At 34.3% G+C, this 21560-nt stretch overlaps 1 protein-coding gene across 2 annotated transcripts in view; it reads left to right on the top strand.

Moving 5' to 3' along the window:
- ImpL2 (Ecdysone-inducible gene L2) overlaps positions 1-21560 on the top strand; it is a 175010-nt gene that overhangs the window by 46809 nt on the left and 106641 nt on the right. Inside the window, exon 1 of one of the 2 annotated variants that reach the window (XM_081764305.1) lies at positions 14755-14773. The exons of the other annotated variant lie outside the window; for it this stretch is intronic. The gene's annotated coding sequence lies outside the window, so the exon portion shown is untranslated. Of the gene's footprint in view, positions 1-14754; positions 14774-21560 lie in introns of those variants that run through there. 2 annotated transcript variants of the gene reach the window in all.

Raw genomic sequence — 21560 nt, 5'->3', positions numbered from 1 at the left:
AGCAAGGTGTTTGTCCACTACAAAGTCCACACGGCGCGAGCTGGGATCGAACCAGAGACCCCAAGCACCGGAGGTGAACGCTATACCACTGAGGCCCTGCGACCCCGTGGGCAATAAAGAATAGCGAAAGTGAAGGGAGATTACAAAAGAAAATGTTCTACTATACAATGTGAAGAATTTAGAAATCATAGCACCAATAAGCAATGAAACGTTTAAATGAAATCATCAAATAATATGTTGAAATCACTGGCGTACGCAGAAGTTTGTTAGGGGGTCAGAAGTTCATATAATTTCAGGTGTTTATACATATATAATCTTAATATGATAAATGTTAATTTTGCATGATATCTTGCTTAAGGGGAATTTAAAAGCCCAAAACTGCCCCTTCCGTGTGCCACTGTTGGTTGTAATAGTTTAACATTCTCCGTGAACAGAATAGTTAAACTATGGTTAAACTTAAAATAAAAGTACCTATAATGTTAATGTACTTTAAATGAAAAAAAAATACTCGTAATTAACACATCAATAGTAACTAATTCAACAAATAATTAAGGAGTCAAAACTTTTTCTACTAAAAGTACTAGCATTACTTGCAGAAGAAATTAAGCTTTATAGTCATTCACCGATGTATTATCGTGAAAGAAGTCTTTCTGTTGTAGGCTTACTTTTGGTGCCTTTCGTGGACACAAAGGTATTTATACTTCGCTCATACTGTTCATAGGAACAATGGAAGATATTAAGAGACGATCCGCTTCTTTAAATTTAGTAATTTCCCTTGATTTCCGCGATTTTTTTATTGTTTGTTACTTTAGGCGAAACTATGATTAGGCATAACAAGTGTCCTTGTTTCGCCTAAAATGACAGATATAAATCTTATCATTTATGTGCCATAATTGTATGAGATACTTGGTTAGAGGAAACGAGGATTGAGCCGAATGATGCAAGTCGGTGACGCCAACCTGCCGAAGAAAAATCTTGTATTGTATACTTCCGTTTCTATCACACCAAATACATTTTAGCAATCCCTACTCTACGGATGACATCAGTGTTGATTGGGTTAAAATAATGTTATTTTAAAAACAGAAATGAGATAAATCTTTGCCTGCATTTGCCAAAATCTGTTCTTTCGTAGATAGTGAGGTGTTATTATTGTGTCGTTCCCGTGAGATTGCCGATGAGGTTTGGGTAATACTTGGATGAATGATATTGGAGAAAACCAGATTGCGTTGTGAGAACAATGAATGGATGAAACATGACATACTTCCGGCATTGTTTCCAGTGGGTTCCAAATAAAGTGCTACGTATGGAAATTTACCATGGTTATACACAGTGTATATTGTGTTGACCTATAAACATTATAATGAAAGAGAGTGGTAAATTTTGTCAAATTTCTGAAACAACGACAAAGAATAATAGATCAAAGGCAAGTAAGGTTAGGATATGATTTGATGAAAATCAAAGTCAATCATGTATTGCTCTATTTTTCTTCACCTAGAAGCCATACTGTTTGGAACCGATAAAGCAAGTTTTTAGAACCTTGCACTTTTGTTAACACTGAAAGTGACGACATTACTTGGCTCATCCATGGAAGATGTATTTAAATCAAGGTTGCCTACAGGCAGACTCCATTCATGGTTTTTGTGTGGGGGAAGGAGGCAATTTTTTTATTGAAAAGACACAATCGAACTTTAATTATATCAGAATGATGCTTTTAAAAGCGCTAACTGTGAAGTGGAACATAACACATATAACATTTTAAAATAATTAGTTGCCTATTGTAGTGTTTACACATCCAGAATGATACATTTGGAGGAATTGCACTGATTTGAAATGAAACTAGCACCGCTGATTTGGAATGAAAGTTGTCGCCGACTTCTGTAAAGAAGAAGAAGAAGAATACCACATTTCGGCCTGCGATGTACTGACCACTTTCTCAATTTAAAATCGCTAACTGCTTGGCTCAGGCTCATCAGAGCTTCTTATTAATGCGTTTAGTTTTATTTTAATCACTCCAGACAATGAAAAGTATTCAAAATATAGCTTTATTGTTATAAAAGCTTTTCTTTTGGTTCATATCTAGTAGTAATCTATGCAATTTACTCAAAACATACAGAACGGGAGGCAAAGTGGCTCGGTGGTAGAGCACTTACTTCTGGTGCCTTGGGTCCCTGGTTCGATTCCCGGCCAAGCAAGTTTGTGGTAGACAATATCATGTCCATGTGTTTTCTCTCATTTCCTTGCTCATTCTCATTCCACCAATTCTTTCATCATAATTCACTTGCCTTAATCATCGTCTCCCTTAGCCTAAAGGGCATAATCATGGGACGTTAAATTGAAAGATTTCATTTAATTTCAAAAGATTCAGACTTAGCCCATATACTGTAAAGGATAGAGCAATCTACAAGATAACGTTCAGTAATTAGTATGGGTCCCATTAATTAGATGCTGATGGATAATCCTATCAAGAGATAGGGAATATGTATACATTAGAATGCTGTTGTCTGAAGGTAATTTTCGTATGAAATGTAAATAAAAATTTGGGTCACACATTTTATCATTCTCTTGAGTATTTAGCAAACTACATAAAATATTAGAATGTGAGAACTACAAATCAAATAGTTTAACATGAGTTTCTGAGAAGTAGAGCCAAGGTGATTATGATAATGTGATGTATCTTCATTCATGCGTTGATATGTATATATCAGATGACGCTCTCAACCATGGGAAATACCTCCCAAAGAAAGAAGAAAATATTCAATCTCAGCGAGAGTATCGTCTCCTGTCACCCTTTGACAACTTGAGTTTATCCTTAAACAGTCCTCTCTTATCTTCTGTTTATTCAAAATTATCAAGTCTTATGTGCACCTGCACCATCTGCCAGTATATGTGATATCTTACATGATGTGAACTGCATGTGTTATGCAAAGTCAGAAATTCTGATTGAGCAAAAGTACACTCTCGTCTTTCGCTTTTACAATCTTTGTTCTTCGCAAACTTTGGAACTTCAGAAATACGTACGTGAATTGGAGTGTACTTTCCTTTTATATTATTATTATTATTATTATTATTATTATTATTATTATTATTATTATTATTATTATTATTATTATTATTATTATTATTATTATTATTATTTTAATTGATATTCTTCCCGATTTCCTTAAAAATGGATAATTATAATTGTAGGCTATAAAGGAGGAAAATATGTTTTTCTTGCTAGAAATCTCAAGTTAGTAGACTGGAGAATTACAGGCCTATCACTTTTCAACATTACCTACAGTTTAATTCGAAATTCAAACTACCATCACGCGTTCAAGTTCCAAAGCTCTCCCAGTGGGAATCAAATCCAGGACCCAGTGCGCTTAAGGCAAGTGCTAGTAACTAGGTCAGGGGGAAAACATTTTCGAATCACTCAATGAGGTAAGATGATTAAATGTGGTGTTGAAAGTAACATATCTATACTATCTTTATTTTATAAACACCATTTGTAGATATAGTTTGCAAGCTTACAGAACCGTTGATGATTTCAGAGGATGACCTGGGGGAAAATCAATCTGAGCGACGAAATCGCTCCCTCCCTGAGGCATTTCTGAGATCAGGCTCAACTTGGGTTATTAGTACAAGTATTTTCACAATATTACTTCTACTCAAAGTTTATTCTAAGTCCCTCTTAGGGGATAAATTTTCCGACATCACTGTACAAAACAGTTTTATAAATCCAGTGACATTTTAACTAAAAAGGACAACAAAGAAGACCCAAACGGCTTAAACTGATATGAGACTAGCGATGTGCTGACCATACATAATCCCAATATTAAAATCATTGGCTGTTCGGCTTAAGTGTCACATTAACAGACTAAAAAATTAAATTACGCAGATAAATTTTGTGAAATGACGTACGATTGGTAAATGATGTGAAATGACGCACGATTGATGAATACTCGTATATTGGTATTATAAAATCATTCTTTATGCATTGTATTGCTATTATTGTTAATATTAAGCCAGGAGATTAGCGCTTCAGTCTTTGAGTCGAGACACTGAGGTTGAGTTTCTGATGGGAGTATTGTACTTGTGTTGTGTCTACACATTATATTAAGGTTCATGTTTCGCATATTTTTAATGGTGAAAAATACATAAAATTCCAAACGAACAATTATTGTTATAATAATATATTTGCTTGTTCTACGATTTGCTTATCGACTGGGTCAGGAGAAGAAGACAAAGGAGTTTTACTTATTCAGGATTTTATTCATTCATTCTAAGAGCCAAACGCATAGCTCATAAAAATTTATTGCTCTGTCTGGTTACGGGGATTTACATATTCAGTTGTAGACAAGATTTTCTTTTGAAGCGATTATAGGAGGTGTTGCTGAATGCCTGAACTGCATTTTTATAAGCAACTTTTAAATCTATACGACCTTTGAAAAATATATTTTAACTTCTTGCAAATGCAATGTATTATACTTTAATAAAATTATACAGTATATAGATTTTATCACTTATTAGACTCCCAAACTATGGATACTTATTATACTATGGATAAGTATCGGTTGTCTTACAGAACTGCTATATCCGTCTGTAACGTTTCTCTGTCGATAGATATCAGAACAAGAACAGTAAGAGATATCGGGAAGCGGTTTTTCGCAATCGATTCAGCGTCTCAAGATATCGATTCAGCGTCTCGTTCTCCTCCATTAACCCATTATTCAAAATAAAAGTGGTGGTAATTAGACATTTTTGATTTCAACGATTTTCACCGTAGAACAAAAAGAGTAGATAGTAAAAAGTAGTTTTAACAATGAATTCAGCATCTCAAGAAAACACATTGTCGCCATACACAACACTCTACCAAAACCGGAAGTGATTGAAATTCACTACTACTTCCGGTTTCAAATTTGATTTCTATAGAGTAAAAGCGGTAAAAATATATCGAGAAGCTATTTTTTACAATCGATTCAGCATTCCAAGAGTAGATTTCATACCTTAGTGTAATGATCTTTTCAAAACAGGAATGGTAGAAACCAATCGTTTCCAATTTCAACGTAAATCAATCACTCCGGTTTCAACTTAAATCAATCATTTCCAGTTTCAACGCTCATCGCTATAGAACAGAAATTGTAATACATAGCGACAAGCGTTCTTCTGCAATCAGTTCTGCGTCTCTAGAGAACATCCATCACCACCTGAAACACACTATCGAAACCGGAAATGGTTGAAATTTACTAGTATTTCACGTTTCAATATTGATTTCCATAGAGGAAAACGGTGAGAGATATCGAGAAGTGTGTTTTTTTTTTTTTTAAAAATCGATTTAACTTACCAAGAGTAGGTCCTAAATTTTCCGTTAACCTACTATTCAAATCGGAAGTGGTAGAAATCAAACGTTTCTATTTTTAATGTTAATCGCCGTAGAACAAAAATGATAAGCGACAAACGGATTTCAGCAATCAATTCAGAGTCTCAAGAGAACGTACAATGACCAACCACAATACTCTACCAAGACTAGAAGTGGTTGGAATCTACTTATTTCCATAGAGGAAAAATAATAAGATATATTAAAAAAACAAACTTTTTTTGACATATTTAGCGCTTCAAGAGTAAGTTTTATCTCTACTTTATTCATCTATTGAAACTAGTAGTGGTGAAAATAAATATATATTTATTCGATTACAACAATGATCACATGATGGATAAAAGAGAAATAGTTAGCGACAAGCAGATTTTTGATATGGGTTCGATACAAGGAATATGTTTCTCTCTAATTTTATTCTTTTCATTGTAATCAGAAGTGATAGTCATCAACTATCACTTCCGGTTTTATTGTTAATTTCCATAGAGCTAAAACAGTAAGAAATGGCAAATAATGCCTTTTGGAAATGGATTCAGCTTCAAAGGAACAGGTTCTATCTTCGATCTTGTTCCTCTATTTACGTAATAATAAATGTACTACTTCAAGTTTAAGTATTGAATTCACATAGTTTGGAAGTCTACAGTAGTTTCACACTGTGAATGAAACCCACTTGTTTACCTTTAAGGATATAGTCTTCCAAAGTACTCTTGAAATGAAAATGAAATTAAATTGATATTTTGAATACAATTATAGTCAATCACTGAATAGATGCAGTTTCGCAGCCAGAAGTATGGAGGACCAAAAATATGTTTGGGAGACAACTCAGATTTTACATGAATGATATCCGTAATTCTCATTGTATAATCTTTCAGTTTAACGTCCCACGTTTATGACCTTTAGGGTAAGGGAGACGATGATTGAGTAAGTGAATGATGATGGAAGAATTGGTGGAATGAGAAACTGGGAGGAAACCGAAATCACCGGGAAAAGTCCGTGGACACGATGTTGTCTACCACAAACTTACTTGGTCGCGGTCAAACCAAGGACTCCACACACCAGAGGTAAGCGAACTACCGTGCCCTTCAATTCTCATTATATTTCTTCACTCTGACTCTCTATTATTACTACTATTACTATAATAATAATAATAATAATAATAATAATAATAATAATAATAATAATAATAATAATAATAATAATAATAAATAATAATAATAATAATAATAGTGAATATTTCAAAAATTATTCATGGCACATGCTGTTATATAACTAGCACTCCTATTGAATGTATGAGAGGCTTTCCCTAATGCATTTCTATTTATTGAAGAAGGTATATGTTGTGAAGTTCAGCATTTTAGTATCGTAGTGGTACTATTAATTTTGTTTAATCAAGTTTTTTGAGTTTTTTTAATGACAATTTCTGTCGCATGTAACTTCATTAAACTGCTTATCCTTAACCTACGAAATATAAGCGTGGGAGGCTCGTAACACTACCAATAATTACTTTATTGATTGAAAAATGGAGAAAGATTAAATTTAAATTAGATTAAGTAATTATAATACACTTTTTACCATTTGAAATTATTTAAATAATAATATCCGAGTAATCTATTAAAATGCATATTAAATAGAAATAAAAGTAAAAAAAAGCATATTTTAAATAAATGGGAACGCACTAAACTTCCGCCTTCTCATTTATTAAATTAAATCAAATCATGTTGTAGTTAATATTAAAGTATTTACTTATGAAATATGAACAAAATTATAATAGGCGTTTATAGACAACCCCGAAGAAAACTTGTCCCTAAACATAAAATTCCTAGTTGTTTTTTCACTTGAGATAACATGTGCCAGTTTATTGTATTTATTTGTAAAAGACGAACAAAATCGTCTGAGTAATTTTAACAAAACCGTATGCGAAACTCATCCCAAGAATTTTTTTTTTTTTTTTTGTGTGTGTGTGGATATTTTCAAAAGAAACTTCTTACACAGTATTATATTATTATTTGTGAAATATGAACGAAACCAACTGGCAAGTTTCTGAGAAAATCGTCCGGAGAAAACTTATCACAAGGATAAACTACTTCCATGCCACAATTTAGGACTGTTAAGTAAATATTTAAGTAAAGAGTAGATTACCGCTTGTAGGTTTCTCCAAAAGAAATAGCTCCAGGATAATATTACAGAGTTGTTATATTCATTAAATATGAACAAAATCGATTGAGCAGTCTTTGAGAAAATTCCGAAATTAAACTATCCCAAAATACACTACTCCTTGTGGACTTTCCAGGAGAAAAGACTTAGGTCATATTATAAGTTGTTAACGAAATATACAGAGTCATCTGTAAAGTTTTCGAGAAAATCTTTCGATAAAATCCCACCCCCAAGAATAAGCTACCTAGGCCCGTAGCCAGCCCAAAAAATGTATTGGAACCGGTAGAACTTAGGGGGGACGCGACCCAAACATATTATAGTTCATCCCCATATTATAGTTCATTTGCAAGCTTACCATCAAAATTTTAGGGGGGCCGGCCCACCCTAGCCCCCCGTGGATACGGGCCTGAAGCTACCCTATTTGGAATTTTTCGGTAGAAATGGTTATGTCATATTAGAGGGTAATTAATGAAGTAGTTATTTATGAAAGCCCCGCGATCGATTCCCGGTAAGAGCACAAAATTTATTTACAGGATCATTCACTTTTATCATCCATCTCGTTTAGCCTAAAGGACATAATCGTTGGACGTTAAACTAAAAAACGTCACTTCATATTTCTTAATTTATGAAATATGAACACAATCAGCTGCGACGTATTCGAGATTATTATCCGAAAAAAATCATTCTTAAGAGAAAGATACCACTTATGGACTCCGAATGAAATGCCACTTAGTCACATTGTATTTTCATTAACAATATATACAAGGTGTTTCAAAACAATACCGACAACGTTTAGGAGGATATTCCCGACACCAAGATATGACAAAAAGTATAGATCAACCTGGGTGCACTAATGCTACCTTTCGAAGTTATAGGCTGTCGAAAACATGAAAAAATGAATTATAAAGGCCCATAGCTCTAAAACTATGGGGTCTACTGTAGTCGGGTCAAGATCACTGAGGAACTATGTGCGCTATCCAAAAATACATGTTTCAAAATCCTAAGGTACTTACGCAACAATTTTTATAGAGGGTGTTTGACTATGGACATATAATTTGAAGTATTCACCAACTGTCTCTATAAAAATTGTTGCGGAATTACCGCAGGATTGTGAAACTTGGATATTTGAATAGGGCACATGCTAGTTCCTAAGTGAAGTCTTGACTCGACTACGGTAGGGCCCATAGTATTGGAGCTATGGATCTTTAAAGTTCATTTTTTTTCATGTTTTCGGCAGCCTATAACTCCGAAAGGAAGCATTTGTGCACTCAGATTGGTCTATACTTTTTGTCTTATCTTGGTGTCACGAATCACCTCCCAAACGTTGTCGGTGTTGTTTTGAAACACCCTATATATATATATATATATATATATATATATATATATATATATATATATATATATATATATATATGAAATACGAACAAAATTGCCACAGGTGGTTCTGAAAACTTGTTCAACAACTACCCCCAAGAGTAAACTACTCTTTGAATTTTTTCAGGAGAAATATTTGCACGGTATTGTAGGGCTATTAATGAAATATGTAATTATGAAATATAAACAAATTCGTCTGAGTCGTTTTTGAGATAATTCAAAAAGAAGCTAGCCCAAGAGTAGAGATGCAAGGGCTCGGAAAAAAAACGGCTTTTTTGGAAAAAAACTCGGTTTTTTCTGCTTCGCTTTTTTGCTTCGGAAATTTTGGGCTTTTTTCAAAATTCTGCTTTAAATCGATAAAGCAGACTTTGTTTCGCTTCTCCATAACACAGAAAGTCATTTAATTAGTGGTTGATGCCGATAATAATATAAAACCTCGAAAGTAAACCATGAATTTCGAAAAGATATTTTAAACAATTTTACTTCAACATTTTTACATTATGAATTCCAAAGGATTAACCAATGTATATAATAAACACATTTTAACCTCCTATATACAAAAGTAAGCAGAGTTGGTAAGAACCATGGTTGTTTCTGAAAATGCCAAAAACCCGTTTTTAGGGGGCAGTTTAAACCAGGCTTTTTGGGGGTTTAAACCAGGTTTTTTGATTTAGATATTTTGCTTTATGTATTTATATTACATATTGACAGAAATAAGTTTGTTTCGCCTTGGTGTTATTATTCAACAACGGGGTTATGCTGGAAGAGGTCCCATAAGCTTAAAGAAGTCCGGTCAGTAAATTTCTTAAATTGAGAAACTCCCGCCCTAGCCATCGGGAAAATCCCGTCATTCTTTTAAATGTAAAACAATAACGGGAAAATCCCGTAAAATTTAAAATCCCGTAAAATTTAATTTGCATGTAAAATTTAAAGGTCAACGTATTATAATCAGTACGCTAAAACTGAGGTATTAAATTACAAATTTAGTATGTAGTTATCATTGAAAGTCCAATCCAAGCTAATGTTGGAAGCTAAGTAGGTACTCGATAAATTTTACCAATTTTAATCAATATATTTAAGCAACCTTCTCTTCTTTATAAAACAACAGGCATGCAGAAATATATTATATTTGGTTTCGTTTCGTATGTTTAGGCTTAACATCCTTACGTAATACCGAGGTTATCAAGGAGAAGACTTTCGCTTAAAGTGACATCCGAAAGAGTACTTGGTTTACACATGAAAGAGGGTTGTGGTTCGACCGAGAATTGAACATGGGACACCTTGATTAAAAGGTGAAAAGGAAATAAGACTAATGCAGATGGTTTGACATGTGAAACGTCACCATGAAGTTCACACGATTTGCATTTTTGTTCTTTTAATTTTTTTTAGTTTAAACCAGTTATTAAAAAAAAACAGCTGGTGTAAACGAGCCAACCCTAAGAGTAAAAACTTCTTTTAAAAAATACACAAATAACTAGCAAAATTCTATGTAGTATTTTTACTTCAAAATATTCCATACCCTCTTTTTGAAACAAAATAAAATTAAAATAAATCATAAGAGAAATACTTAGATTTATATGATACAATTAAAGGCTGCACATCTGGAACTTTTGGTTCTGTATATTCTTGAAATTCTACAGTCAAGTTTTTCATAACCACCATCAAGGGCGCCCATCAGGGGGGTTAAGAGGGCGCTTGCCCCCCCTAGACGAAAATGTACTTCAGAATATTGAAAATCCAATAGGATTTTTACATTAGTTACAGCAAAATTTGAAACTATTTTTGAAACGTCGCTTATACTTGCCCCTCCTTGGAAACCACAACATGGGCGCCCTTGACCACCATCACGGTTTACCCAGTCCTCAAGTTTTCTGAATTTTTAACAAGAGGGATTCAACATATCATTACGGAACTTCCAAAAAAGAAAAAAAGAAAGAAAGAAAGAGAAAAAGACTACGGAATATATTTAAGTTAAGCTAAATACAACTGCACAACAAACGTGACTAAGCGGTTGGCTTTTGCGCTTCTATCGGGAAGTCCGGGATTCAACCCAGCATTCGACCATTCTTACAAAGCCTTCCTTCATTCCATCTGAGAATGTAGAAATAGTGCGTGTACTGGCCGACTAGGAGTGTAGGAGTTGGCTGACTTCCTTTCTTATTGTTTTTAAATCGTTATTATTACTAATTACCAGCAGTGACGGTTTTGCGAAGGTTAGAGGATCGGTCTTTCGGACTGAAGCCTGTTCTCCAAAGTTGTGGAATGTCTAAAACGAACGAAATATCTATTATTTATGCCTTTACTCATAAACTTTAAGCTCCCGTCAAATAAAAATTACGAATGTTTAGAAAAACTAAACATTAGTAGTAAGAAAACCCCACCCAAAACACTTTCTTAAATTCGCCATTGATTCTCAGTATAAAATGATCTTCAAGGTTGTATCCGGAAGATTATTGCTAAACATATAAACGAAACGAAATATTAGTTATGCCTGTACTCATAAACTTCAAGCACCTCCCAAATAAAATTAGGACTTTTTAGAAAACGAAACAATCAGAGAACCCCCCCCCCGCAAAGTACTTTTCTAAATCCGCTATTGATTATTTGTATAAATTGGTATTCAAGGTTGTATCTGGAAAATTATTGCTAAATCATTGCACAACTACAGTATAACAGAAATACGGTTTGACGGAAATATTGAAAAACGTATGCTTTGACGGATATACAGAAAAACGTAAGTTTAACTTTCGTGCTAGAAGCTGGAGTACTAAGCTCTTAGAAATGAAACACGGATGACAAACTAAAATGATCTAGAGAAGGAAAAAATTGTAGATAACTCAAAAGTTAAAATAAAGTTAAATAGCCTGTAAAATTGCCCTCAAATACTACATTCTTCATGTTAGCTTTAATTCGTAAAATATGTGCTCCATCCATCTTGATGGTGAATTACAGAGCTAAATATGGCATTCAGGTCGTGGAAATCTTATCTAACTATAGAATATACTATAAGAAAGCTATTTGGATAGAAAAATCATGAAAATGAAAAAAAGCCAAAATTTCCAAAATTCTCGGTTTTTTTTTCAAAAAAGCCGGCTTTTTATGTGAAAAAAACCATCGATTCAAAAAAGCCGGCTTTTTTGCATCTCTACCCAAGAGTGAACTAACTTTTTGGATTTTCCCTACAAAAAACGGATTATACCGTATTATAAAATACCCAAATTAATTTACAATTTTCGTAAATTTATTTTGGATATTTTATAATATTGTAGGATTTGTTAATGTTGTGTTAATGTATGAAATAGCGTATAAACAAAACCGTTAAAACTGTTTCCCAGCAAAATCATAAATTTTAATTTTCATCCTTCAATTAACTACCCTTATTTTTGGAGTGGGAAGAAAATTCGTAAAATGCCTCTAAAGAACGTAACAAAAATTTAAAATTTTTATCTGAATACTTTGAACGATATGGCCTCTCGGAGAGCTTATATACATAGGAGTTGAATGAGTTGAATTTGAGTTTAACGTCCCTTTTCAGCAGCGAGGCTATATGAGACGTGGACCTACTGATTAACGTGGAATCCGAACCACATGAGCTCCCGCCGGGAATTGAACCCGGGCCTTCCACGCCAAAGGCGCATACGCTAACCGCTTAGCCACGGAGAAGCTCTATATACATAGGAGCGTACGAGCAGATGGATGAACAGACAGAGATAAATAACTTTAAAAATCATTTCTTGTGTGTGTGTGTGTAGGGTCCATGACACGTTTAAAAGTTTTAAAATCTTTCTGATTATTTTCACGATCATCACAGTTTCTTCTTTCCTATCGTCGCTATGTATGAAAACAACAATAGAACAATTAATGCCACCGTTGTGTAAAATGTCATCATTCCATAACGTCGGGAAGTGAGTTAAATTAGCGTTGCAATATTTGAATACATCCCCAACCACTAAAGAAATACACGTGAAAAAAGTGCTTCATGAAATCGATCGGTGTTATTTTACACTAGCTCTCATTGCAAGTTCTTCGCACGGGAAGAATAAGTTTATATAAAATATTTGAAATATATTTTAACCCGTGACGACGCCAGTCACATATAGCTATAGAAATAGTTGTAGTGTCCTGAGGAACAAGCGAATGACTGAGAAATTTTTTGAGGGACAATCGAAAGGATATAGAATTTTTTTTAGCAGCCACTTTTTTGTATACTGAAAATAATAGGTAGTTATATATTTCTTGACTTATATTACAATACAACATGCCTGGGACAAACGGGGAAAGGTTATGCTACGGGAGGGTGCCCGTCCTTTTACCCCCTCTAGCGTCGTCACTGAACCCCTTCTCCCTGCTTTTGGAGGGGTATTTGAATCGAAATCAAATGAGAAAATCACAGCTCGTCCCAAGTGTTAACCGTGCCCAAAGTTCATTTCGAAGTGCAGCATTTATGAAAAGCTAAATACCCTTTCCCTTCTTTGGATACGGATGTCAATCAAAGTGCTAACAGCTTTAACGGTTGAGCAAAGTGCCAACTGTTTTTCAAAATTAATTTCCAATGGTTGAGCAGTTTTGTCGTGATAATGAAACAGCTGTTTCTAATTACAGCTGCAAGGATTAGAAGAGTTTTTAAGTCTCGAAGAAGACACACATCATGTTTCACAAGGATAGAATAATTGTTTCGAAAATTATCGTGGAAAAGATACTTTTAAGATGGAATAATCACCCCTTATACTTGATCAACTTGCATGTTGAACAAAATGCATAAGATGGGATACTTGCCTATCTTTGCACTGCAAACAAATACTTTATGGACAGACATTTCTCAACTCCCTTGACATGAAACTGATAAATTCTAGTCCAACACAATGATTTACGTTTCAATTTTCGAAGGTAGATTAGAATACCTTGTAGTTGATTAAGTCTTAGATTTTTCTTAATCCATACAGTAAATATTAGTTGCAGAGAAACCAAAAGGCTCAAGAGGGGAGGAAGAATCGCTTTTCACTGTATCGAGTCTTTCGAGAAAAAAAAATCATAATAAGCCTACTAGTGAAAATACTTCAGGTAGAATTTCGTGTTGCTGAGATAGTAATGGAATGCATATATGATTTACATTTGCTATATAATTTGAAAATTTTATGCTTGTTACGTTTTTTTAAACGAAAGTTTCCCTTTTTTAAAACGGAAAGTTTTCCCTCTCCCATATAAGTTTTTCAATAAATGAAATATTGACGTTTCTACGAAAAACTCTAGCACCAAACTTTATTTTATTACTAGTAGGGGTAAAATATAGCACACTAATACTAGCAGTGGCGAAGCGTAATCCCACAAGTAGGGTAGGTCTAAGAACCAATAACACAAATAATATTTAATGTATCATAAAATATTTAAAATTACAGTGAGAATTCTATTTTCCTTATTGAATTAAAGAAAAAAAACTACCAAATTATTTATTTTAAAGAACTTTCTTAGCTGTATTTCAAACACTGATTAGAATTGAATTGATGTGCATGTATACATAGTAGTTTTTTGTTGTTATTTACTTTAACAAGCAAGAATGAACATATAAGGAAAAGTAGTCTATTATTATTATTATTATTATTATTATTATTATTATTATTATTATTATTATTATTATTATTATTATTATTATTATTATTATTATTATTATATTATTATTATTATTATTATTATTATTATTATTCAACAAATATTTACATTGAGGGAAAACACGCAATGTGTATTAACGGAATATTCCCATTTAGCTCCACTACAAATATTTTGAAGTGCAGTTCATATTTTCTTCTGTTGGAATTTGCAGGAGGGATGAGGAGAATTTCCTCCTCACTTGCTGTTTTCATTTCCTGCGCATTTGAAAATGGAGGGAGAGAAAAAGTAAGTACATTCTTACAGTTAGCTGTCAAATTTCTTGGATAAACGTCCGTCACTTGCATCTCCCACTTTAAAGTAAGTACAATACTACATTTAATTAATGCATCACGTGATAATGACTACTAGAAATGTTAATGCTCGGAAAGTACTTCATTTGAATTAACGCACGATATTTAATATTGTATTCTATGTAGTAGCATGTTTAACGGGGTGACTTCCGGGCTTAAGCACTCACCGAAATTTTATCGCAACATTTTATTGTTTTATATGTATTGCAGAATTTTCACATTACCAGGAATAAAGTCAGCAAAGCCCCTCCCGAAACAAAATCGAAAATACCCCACTGATTCTATGAAATGGAAAACTCAATTAAAATTACACATATATATAATTATATAATTATTTTATCCTGGTTTGGTAAATTTATGCATATGTTTAATGTACCAGATTTACATTCTACAAGCCATTATGGACCAGGCCCTATGTAGGGGGGAAAACCTACTCCGAATAACTTCTGAGGCTATATACCAAAATTAAACAAGTTATTACTAATAGAAATACATAATTCTACACAGGAACTTCCTACTCTGTGTTAAGGAAATCATTTTATAACATATTAGCAATATTAGCATTGAAAGATTCCATCAGCGCTAAAACTGAACTCCCAGAGGTGAGCCTTCGCACCTTTCCAATAATGCGTGCAATCTCCAGCGATAATAGCTTCGCTCAGTGAGCAGCATATCTCGTAAATCTGTATAGCGAGCTGGTGAGGCTCAGACGGAAGGGACTCCAAGTGTTTTCAACCTATTATTTTGTTACTGGAAAAAAAATTGTTGAAGTATTGATTTTATTTTATAAGAAACCAAAGATAAAGAAAATATACGATAGAAAACAGGGTAGGCCCGGCCTCAGAGCCTCATAGTACGTAAATACTAGTGCAATTGACAAAAATACGTAGCTTTAGAAAAGTGGGTGTGGAGAAGAATGAATAAAATTAGCTGCGTTGAACGAATAACTAATGAACAATAAAGGAAAGAACAATATAATGAAAAGAAGTTGATTGAGACATTCAAAATAGACTATGCTGAGGGAACATTAAGAAATATATGGTGAAATAAAAATGAGGATGAGGGAAATGTATGGTGAAATAAAAATGAGGAGGGAAAGAAAACGGCTGCAGTTAATGAGCAGTATTAAAATTTATAATTGCTGTCTGGACGAAGAAGATAGTGAAAACCTTAGTCCATGGAAGCTTCTAGGTGACAAGTCACCTGCGAGCATTGGCAGAATAAATCTACTTGTAATAATGATAGTACTAGTGTACGGTAACATGTCTATATATTAAAACTTCATTCAAAGTTATGGGCATAATTGTCACAAAGTTACGGTCTCTAATATAATTGAGAACTGGAAGAGCAGAGAAAGTTTGCCATATCAAGTAAAGCAACCTTATAATTAAGCTTGACATACGTCTATTGCATATAAGATCAACACATCTCAAGACCTCTCTAGTCTATAGTGCACGTGATCCTGGGTTCAGTTCCCGGTGAGACATTTTAAAAATGTTGAACGCATTATGGTGATTCGGATTCAACTTTAAACTATAGACACACGTCTCATATAGCCTCAGTGGTGAAAAGGGAAGTTAAACTTCAATTAACAACAACACGTAAAGGTAGGGGAACTCATGTGTTTCCATATATTTGTAGTAATATATTGAATATTCTGTTACGTTCTCGATAGTATGGATCAGGCAAATGAAAATTTGAGAATTCTAAAACATATTTCTATGTTTTATGCTAGCGTAATTATCTTATAATTCAGTTTTACGCATTTCATTTGATATATTTGATTTAGGAATTAGACTTCTGGGCTTTCGGCATCTATGACCATGTTAGCCCGTCGTATTTGAGAGATGACGTCCTTCGGCGAGCACACTATCCGAGGAAGGAAAGGAAGGAAGCGGCCTGGGACCTATATCGTAGGTACCACCTCAGCATTTGCCTGGTGTGAATGAGGAAAACCTCATTCAGGATGGCTGGCCTGAAAAAGCCTTTTACACTTTTTCGACCGAGCCATCGGGAATCGAATCCGGGACCGCTCGCACCGAAGACGAAAGCGTCAGCGACTATGCTACGAGGGGCCACTTGAACTATTCTATGTAGCATCATATAGCTAATATCTACTTTCTTATATTTACGTCGAAAATAGTTCTATGTGTTTTATAACTTATAGCTATCGAACGAAAATTATACAGATAATAAGAGAATTCCATGGTATTTATCTTAGAATTTGTTTGTTACTTCATTTAGTCTTATATTCAATAATTGTTAATGAAGATTTGAGTCCTTACTGAGGATTGAACTCGAGAACCAGGCCCCTGATCATGCCAAACGTAAACATGCAAACTATTCGTATATCATGGAGTTATTTTTATATTACGGAATTGTATTGATCAAATAAACATTTGCATTTCTTTTTACACAAAAAATTTAGTGTATATTTTTATAATGTTTATTATTATCATTTTTACTGTTGTAATGTCAATTAGTGGTTTTAAAAACATTACTGTCAAACATCAAAGCATTCTTTATGGCAAGCTGACAAAAATTTTGCGCTACAGAAAACCCAAAAGATTTGCTTTTATGGTTTAAGTATGACAATAAAGATCAAGGAAAATAAAGTCTACTCTTATACAGCCTGAGATTCTTTGTAATTATTTGCCAAAGGAATATCTGAATAGAAATGAAAACGTGAAGATGACACCAGAAAGATAATAAAGAGGTGTTTGGCTCACTCAACTACACGTGAAAATAAATACCGTTGTTATATAAAGGATGCATAAACAGGATGTGATTCACCACCGAAGACAAATTATGCATGCGTATACCTGTTTTTTCCCCGGTTGCTGAATTTGTTTAACATTGTTCAGTTTGGAGTGAGTTGAATCGTTTATTCTAAAGATTTTGTCATTTTATTTTAAATTAAAAAAAAAAAAAAAAAACAAAAAAAAAAAAAAAACGTATGGTTAGCATTGCTTTTCCATATGCAGCTAAAAACGTTATTTGAGGTTACGTCTTACATGTTCTTACGGAAACATGCTGGTAAGTTTTTTTCTTATTTATATACTCTTAAATATTTATTATTGTAATTTTACAGTCATTATGGTTATCTTCATGAAACTTTTATAGTCATTATTATCAATAATTTTGAAATAATATTAGCTTATTTATTTATTGAGGAGTTATGAATCAAGTATCTCTGGATGACTCAAGTATATTTTTAGAAATGGATCTTCTATAAACATCTAATAAGTCTACTTTCTAAGACGGAAAGTAGAAATTGATCATTTATAGTTGTTTTTTTTTTTTTTTTTTTTTTTTGGTTAAAAGGAATTTAGCTTGAAACAATTCTGGTCTGAAGTGATGCTAAACGTACACATACCTGGATTTTGTAAAAAGATAAAATTTAAATGAACTGCTATTATGATTTCATACAAGGATAGTCATGGGCAGGTTTTTAGAGCGCAGGCTACACTGATGAAAATAGAGGCAGCATAATTTTTCATTGGAAATTATACAGTTAAAAGGAGAATGATAAATTTGGGACTGAAAGATAAAATATTATGAATATTATGGAATGGTAAGTTTGGGGGCTTGCATTTAAGCCCTTGGGGGGGGGGCATTCCTGGGTGTATGTGTAATGGATGATAGTTCTGTTTAAAATGTAGATTACTGTCGTGCAGTTGTAAGGTAGTAGATTGTGTGCAATCCATGTGAACAAATGATTGTTACTCGAATGGAATGACAATAATTGTAGGAAAATGTTTATTGAAATAGTCATGTGTCATAGAATGACGAAGTCAATTTCTAGAGGCATGCCGTTGCCTATTTTGTGTGTTAACAGGACTATACGAAACCACACAACAGTTTCTCTGTGCAAAACAAATAACTATTAGTCCAGTCATAATATGAAAATTAGTTGAAAAAATCCTTATAAACATGGGACTTTGTAGATAAATGTATTAAGTTGCATTGAAAAACATACTAAAAGTCCCCAAGAATCGCAAGTGTGCTACTTCCGCCATATTGAAAAATGGCCATCGCAAGATAAGAAATGGTTTTAAAGTTGCGATCAGTGTTTTAAAATACTTATAAGCATGGAACTTACTTTATAGCTGCATTTTGTTAGAGTGAAAACCATACTAAAAGTTGGAAAGAATTATAGGTGTGCAAAGGCTGCCATATTGGAAAATGGACGACACAATATGAAAACTTCGTATGAACTTGTAACTAGAAGAAAACTTACAAGAATGGGACTTCGCAAATAGACGCATTCAGAGGTAGTGAAAGACAAGGTATACTTAAAGCCATCAAATGTTGGAAGTGTGCTATAGACGCCATTTTGATAAATGGCCACTTTATTTTGAAAATTATTTTAAAGCTATCATCAGTTTGAGAACTTTTAAATATGAGTATTTGTGAATAAATGGTTTCAATTGTAGTGAAAAGCACAAACCAAGGGGCATCTCCAATGACTCCCTACTTTCTTGACCGGTGAGTAATAGGGTCGATATGGATATGTTGAGAACCAATAGACTCTATATTTCACAAATACGTTGGTCTCGATGTCACAAAGTGAGGAGTGTTCAAACAGGAGTCGAGAAACCGATCAACGGTACCGACAGTGTTGTGGTCACTTCTCGGGTCACCGTGCGCCAGTAGAAATGCTTCCGGTAGAGATATTTGTATCTATCCTAATCTCCTGACTGCTGCGTAATTCTATGCCGCACACTACCTAAGAAACCACAGAGATCCTGCAGGACAAGAAGTGACAAGAACCGGCCCAGAAGCACGGATTGTTTACTACTTGTGGGGGCGCGTGTGTCTGGAGACCGACGGACCCCTCGGACAATGTGGGCATGAAAAAAAAAAAAAAAACGTACAGACACGCTAGTTTCAGAATATGCAAATCTGATGTCACATTGAATTTCTTCCAGCGTCAGAGCCCACAAGCGGTTTCCAGCGTCCAGCGTCCTAGCTACGAGCCTGCTGGATATCAACCAAGACCAAGAATGGGTTCCTACTGGAACCAAACCAAGCTCAGCTGACGTATGCCTTGAAATAGCCTAGAACGATCAGCAGTGTCTGGCTGTTTTGGGCCCTGACACTGGAACATCTTCAAATGCGACATTGGGATTTGCATATCTGAAAACTAGCTTGTCTGCATGTTTTCCCCATACCAATATTGTCCGAGGTGCCCGTTGGTCACCGAAAATACGCGCCCCCACAAGTAAACAATCCATGCTTCTGGGCTGATTCTTGTGAATATCCTACTGGATCTCCGTGGTTTAATGGGTAGTGTGGGACATAGAATTACGCAGCTGAGTCAGGAGATGAGGACAGACTTAAAGATCTCCATCGTAAGCCTCTCCAGTGGCGCACGGTAACCCGGAGAAGTGACCATAACACTGTTGGTACCGTCGACCGGTTTTTCGACTCCGGCTCGAACACACCCCACTTTGCGACATCGAGACCAACGTATTCGTAACCTACAGAGCCCACCGGTTCTCTACATACCCATATCGACCCTGGTACTCACCAGTGAAGAATGTAGGGAGTCAACAATGCATTGGGATGCCGAGAGCAAATATCCAAAGCAGGGGAAATATTTTTACTACATTTGTATTGTGGCGAACAACAAACATTGGACGATCTACGGCACTACAGGCAAAATAACATGATATCCAAACAACCTTTCAACATGACGTTTGACCTTTCATTACTACCTCCTACAAGTAACGCAGCTGCCCAACACTCGTATCGTGTGTACCTTCAGGTCCAGCTATGGAAACAATAAATTGAACCCAACCGACTTGGGATGGGTACAGTTGGGAAATGACTTGTCTCTAGTGCCGATGACAAGGAGTCCAGCACCTCCAGAGTTGATGAAGCTTATTTCACGTACATGTCGATCTACATGCTATAAAAATGTTACTGTAGAAACTCGGGTTTGTTATATACAGCTGCGTGTAAAAAATGTAAAAGACTTTCCTGTATGAATAAGGCTAATACAAGTTATCTATTTTCTGATGACGAGGAAGACATGTACTAAAAGTGGTGATTGACATAATTTGATTGCATTAATGTTCTTCATCTTATGCTTACTTGTAATGCTTATTGCGATCCTAGCATAATTATGAAGTATAACAGGCTACAAAGGACATAGTTTATTATTATTATTATTATTATTATTATTATTATTATTATTATTATTATTATTATTATTATTATTATTATTATTATTATTATTATTATTATTATATTGTCACAAGACAATCAAGTAAGAGTATTCAATAAATCGTAACAGTAGCGTACACAGAATTTCGTCAAGAGGAATTTCGTTCAAGCTCCCAACTTCATATCATTTCAGGCGTTAGTCTGTAGTCTATATCTTAACATAACAAGTGTTTATCTTTGCATAATACCTTGCTCTAGGGGTCAAAACCCGGAACCTCCATTGAGTACGCCACTGAGCTGTAATATTCAGTCCACTAAATTCACTTTGTGCGCATTCATAGTTTGTCTATTGTTATGATAAACATTTGTCATCAGTATTATAAAAATAAATATTTGAGATCAGGTCTGACAATAGGACTAATAATAAAACAGTCTGTCTATATTGGTTTAAGAGTTGTGTAATAGATCCCATTGGCCTTCCAAAGGTTAGCTTATGCAGCGTAGTAACTCAAAAGAAATTATACTACTACGCGTCTTTCTTTTTTTAAGCT

This window comes from Thermobia domestica, chromosome 1 (genome assembly GCF_964235325.1).
Source record: "Thermobia domestica chromosome 1, izTheDome1.hap1.1, whole genome shotgun sequence".
NCBI classification, from domain to species: domain Eukaryota; kingdom Metazoa; phylum Arthropoda; class Insecta; order Zygentoma; family Lepismatidae; genus Thermobia; species Thermobia domestica.
The sequence above is the reverse complement of the archived record's forward strand: the minus strand, read 5'-3'. Positions and strand labels throughout refer to the sequence as shown.